We start from the raw sequence: 5,564 nt of genomic DNA on the forward strand, positions 1-5,564 counted from the left end.
TTAATGTGTATGTCTATTTGTTTGTATTAATTTTATATACACAGTAAGTACTGCTGTCCATTAGATAAAAAAACTTATGGGCATGCGCAGTTATTGATGCCGCATTGTTTTAGTTCTGAACCTAAATCTCTCTGTATGAATATATCATGGCTGGGGGGTCAATGTAACCAATCAAACGGCGCTGGGTCAGAATAGCAAAAATAATCATTAAAGATTCGCATATGACATGAATACGGCTATTAAACGAATTTTAACGATGCTTCGACGATGTTTTGTTGTGATTAACATTCTAAGATTGCCGTCTTATCTGGAGTTATGTTGGCAACAATGTTGACGTTTAGCCGTTGCTGTCGTTAAATGAAGATTTTTATGTTCGCACAGAGCAACTTTTATTGGCTTTGACCACATAAAACAGAGCAATATCACCAACTACTTCCCAAATGTAGTCATGTGGACTCGGACAATGGTATTTGTGATGGACCGTAAATGCAACATCCAATGCCCAGTGCCCAATTACTCAAACTGATTTGAAAAGTTTGAAGACATTGTTGCAGCGTTTTATGTTATGTGTGTTTACTGTGCAGCACCCACCCAGCGAAGAGATGTCGTGTAAGCAAAAAATAATACGATGGTGAAGTTGTAAAACCCCTTGCTGTTATATGACTCGGTTTAGCGCCGCTGTTGCGTTGAAGACTATGCATCTACTGAAAGAAACTAAAAGGAGAAAGAGTTTTTTAGGAATTTTACTGATGCCACAAATGGTAGCTGAGTGGTATGTACTTTACAAACAATCGAATAAATTTGTCGTCAGTCAGTTGACTGTTCAACAGTTGAAACTATGTTTTGCGATGTCTACTCTGGAGGCCGTATTTATATATAGTGGCGGCGTAGGAATATGCACTCGAAGTCAATAGACCACTTTTCGATCCGATTTCGATATTTCATTTAAGTGAAGAGTCGATTTTTCGATCTTTATCTTTCGACTTCTACCTTCAACTAAAAAATCAAACAGACCTATTGTTGTCAATAGATCATCGACGTAGCCAGAAGGACGGCCTGCAGAACCGTTAATTGCTTCAAAAATAAGAAAATCAAAATACTTAATGGTCAAAACATATGCAACTGAACCAAACCCTAAGTAAAAATCTTCAATATTTTGTACAATATACTTTTTTTTATAAGATTTACACAGTTAATATTTTTTTTCGAGGTTTAAAAAGTGAGTAATGTTAAAATTTATATCAGCCATACTTACTTCATCGGCAGTACGGGAGAAGCATGAACATGGGTCCAAGGATCAAAAAACTTAGAAGTAATGAAAAGTTCTTCATATTTCAGAATTCGATATAATAAAATGAAGAGTTCATAGTCCCGCTATATGGTTTATTTGCAAAAGCCAGAAGTCCGAGTGTCTAAAAACATATGATCGTGGGGATTATTAGAATGATGAGCGTTATTATTTGTGAAGAAATTAAATAAGACTAATTGCATTTTTTTTTTTTCCTTTATTATTCCACTTGGGAACATAGGGCTTCTATAATACATTTCCATCTTAATCTATCTTGACATATTAATTTTATTTCATCGAAAGATTTATTTATCTGGTTTAATTCAGTCTTTATGGTTCTCCTCCAAGTATTTTTTGGACGTCCGGGTCGACGGTTTCCCTGAGGGTTCCACTCCAAGGCTGTTCTGGTGATGCTGTTAATTGGTTTGCGCAATGTATGGCCAATCCATTTCCACTTTCGTCTTATAATCTGTTGCAGTATTGGATCTTCCTTTGTCTGTCTTAAGAGTTCGTCGTTTGATATGGTGTTTGGCCAAAACACTTTTAATATGATGCGCAAACATTTGTTTACAAATGTTTGTAATTTGTGTGCCACGCTTTTGGTCATTAGCCAAGTCTCGCTGCCATACAGTAATGTTGATTTTACACAACTGTTAAAAAGCCGAAGTTTCGTGTTCTTTGAAATGTGTGCTGATTTCCACGTTCTTCTCATGCGACCGAATGCTGATCTTGCTTTCTTGATCCGATTTTCAACATCGTCGCTTACTCCACCGTCTGCAGACATGATGCTACCGAGGTAGCAGAAGCTTTTTTCGTATTTTATAGGATTGTTGTCAATCATGAAGTTGTTTGCGTTGGTATTATTTATTCGCATCGCGTATGTTTTTGCTGTGTTTATTTCTAGACCCACAGTTTTTGCAATTTTTACTAAGTCGTCTAATTTGCTCTGCATTAGATTAAAGTTGTGTGACAGTAAGCATATATCGTCGGCATAATCAAGATCTTCCAAGTGTCGGTCAAAGGTCCAGTTAATACCTCTTTTTTTGGAACATACATTTACCATAATCTCATCCAAAACTGCTGCAAATAGAAGGGGGGAAAGGGGGCAACCTTGTTTAACTCCCGCATTTGTATGGAAGTGTTCACTTGTGAGGCCGCAGTGACGAACAGTGAGGGTGGTGCTCTCGTACATTGCCTTGATTATATTGATTATTTTTTGTGGCACCCCTTTCGCTGCTAGAGTTGCCCATATAGCTTCACGGTTTATTGAGTCGAAAGCTTTTTTGAAATCAATAAATATGAGATATAGTGGTGTTTTCCATTCTATAGATTGCTCTATTATTATACGTAGTGTGTTAATTTGATCTAAGCAGCTTCGGTTTGGTCGAAACCCTGCTTGTTCGTCACGCAGAGATTTCTCTATGCTTAGCAATCTATCATTTAGAAGAATGGACATTATTTTGTAAATAGTGTTTAATATAGTGATGCCTCTCCAGTTGTCGCATATAGTTAAATCATTTTTCTTTGGCAGTTTTATGATGGCTCCTTTTGACCATGTAGTTGGGAATTGCTCATTTATCCGTACGTCTTTCATATACGGTTCTAAGATTTTTGCTGATGCGGTGGGATTTGTTTGCAGTAGTTCGGGCGGTATGCCGTCTTCTCCTGGTGATTTATTGCGCTTCAGTTTTAATATGGCGTCTCTTATCTCTTCTACAGTAGGTATATGTACAGCTATCGACTCGTTAATGGGGGTATTCGTATTCAAATGAATATAGGAATTATGATTGTTGTCGTGCTCAATATTGCTTATACGTTCAAAGTGTTGTTTCCATAGATGGATTTGATCCTCCGGATTGGTGATTATTTCGCCGTTGAGATCTTTTAGCCCTCGGTTAGCTCGTAAGTTGTTGTTGCATAGTCGGCCTATTACCTGGTGCACTTTCCTGGCATCGTTCGCTCCTGCTGCTGCCTCTGCTTCTATGGCTATATTTTCAAGATATTTTCTTTTATCGGTTCAAAATTCAAAATTGCATTTTTACTTTCAAAAAATATTTTAAATAAAATGTTCTAAAATGTGCAATGTCACAACTGTACGTTAATAAGAGATTTTTCGGTATAACAATATATAAGGGGTTCAAAAATACGACTTAACTTATAACTTCTCATTATTAAGTAACTGGTAAATGGGAATTTCCGGGAATATGGGAAATATAATTAATTGGTGGGGTATATAATACTATATTTTGCATAATGCATATTTTGACTAATAGTATGTGTCACAGCTAAATTACTAACCAACCTTTATTAAAATTTACATGATTATAGGTAAACATTAAAAATCCAAAACGTACTTATTTGTTTGGCCTAGCAAATATAGGTCATTAACATAAATGTGACACAGAAACAAAATGTAACTAAATTTGTTCGTTTTTGCTTGTTGCATGAATGGTTATAAATAGGAGTTTTGAAATGTAATGGAGTACACATGTTTCTCGAGAAAAAAACTGATGGTGAAGCATAACTTCAAACATAGACTATGTTGTACTTATTATTTTGGGCATGACTGTAAGTGTTAAATTACATATATGGAGAATCAAGCCGCATAAATACATTATGAGGCGGATCGGCTAATTTAACTGTATGATAGGTATTTCCATAATCTTCCAGAACCGGGACTAATCCGGTTTTTTTGAATGTGGGCTTTCGGGTCAAATAACCGGATCCACCTTCCACGAAAATTATATATTTTCGCAATCAGCGCAATAAACCCAACAAAAATCGGAGAGTGATTTTTTTATTTTTGCCCCTAAGCTTGAATTGAAGCGGGGTTGTCCGCATACACTTCGGACTTTACATGTTACCACTAGAAAAAGTCTAACGGTGTGATCTTGGTGACCAATCGACCATCCCAAAACCTGAAATTGTCTGCTCATCGAAGTGTTCTCTTAATATATCCATTGATTGATTCCATGTGGGGAAGAACGAAACTGTTGTTTTTTCTGGATTAAGTTACATCTCTTGAAGCTCTTTAGGTAGCTCCTAACTTAAATGCGGCTACTTTCCTTGTTTACATAACCATTAAGCTAGAAATGGGCCTCATCGCTGAACAAAATTTGGCTCGAAACACATTCCTCAAAGAAAGCGAATTTTCGTAATAAAGTTGAACGATTTGCAAAGATTGTTCGATCGTCAGTCTTTACACGGTAAAATGCCAAACAATACTAAACAAAAATAACATCATACCATGACACGACTTACACATGACCAGTCAAAAACAGACTATTGGAAAAATTACCTCTAGTTGGATCACCCTTTATATATATATATATATATATATAATTGTTCCACAAACATCCTATACGGGACAAGGGAGACTTCTCTCATATCAATGAGTGCACCCCGATTCATATTAGCTCAATGATATGGGACCTACTGTTTATCGCCGAGTCCGAACGGCGTGTCTTAAGACACCACTTTGTAGAGAAGTTTTGCATGGCTGAAATACTCAGGAAATGTCGCCAACATTACTGAGGGGTATTTTGCCACCGTTGACAATTTTGATGTTGACTGGCCGGGGAATCGAACCCACGACCTTCAGCGTGCAAGGCGGGTGTGCATACCATTGCACCACGGTGGCACCCCCGGTGATCACCCTTTATAATGGTCCAATATTTTGTTCGACAGATAAAACAATCAACTTACCGGTTAATCAAAAACGATACAAAAATTGCTAAACCATTTTCAAAATCGAATTTCCCATATGTACTTTTAAGGTGTTGTGGAGACCTAGAGACTAGAGTTGTATAGTTCATGAACGAACTAGTTCAATTGAACGATTCATTGAAAAGAGCGTATGAACTAGATCAGTCGATATAGTTCATTATAGTTCAATAGCTCACTGAGCGCAGACCGAAAGATCCACAAAGAACGATCAACGAAGGAACGATTCACAAACTAGTTCAGCATTAGGGTTATGACTTTTTTACAACCTCATATCCCTGTATCATAGCGTGATGAGTTTTGCCACAAGATTACATAAAATCATAATTATAAGGTGATTCGGTGAAAAAACCTCAAGCACAAAATGATTTTAAAATTTGAATTTATCAAAATTATGGACAATTTTTTGAAGTCACTGTAAGCAGATATACAATTGAAAATAAACTTTAGAGTCACATGATATAATTAAACTGACATAATATTTATTTCTCACTAATTTTCTTCAATTCTGAGAATCGTAAAAATGTCGTAAACGCTTTTATTTAAAGATATA

The sequence above is a fragment of the Musca autumnalis genome, unplaced genomic scaffold (genome assembly GCF_047663935.1).
Source record: "Musca autumnalis isolate F117 unplaced genomic scaffold, ASM4766393v1 scaffold_4, whole genome shotgun sequence".
Classification (NCBI taxonomy): Eukaryota; Metazoa; Arthropoda; class Insecta; order Diptera; family Muscidae; genus Musca; species Musca autumnalis.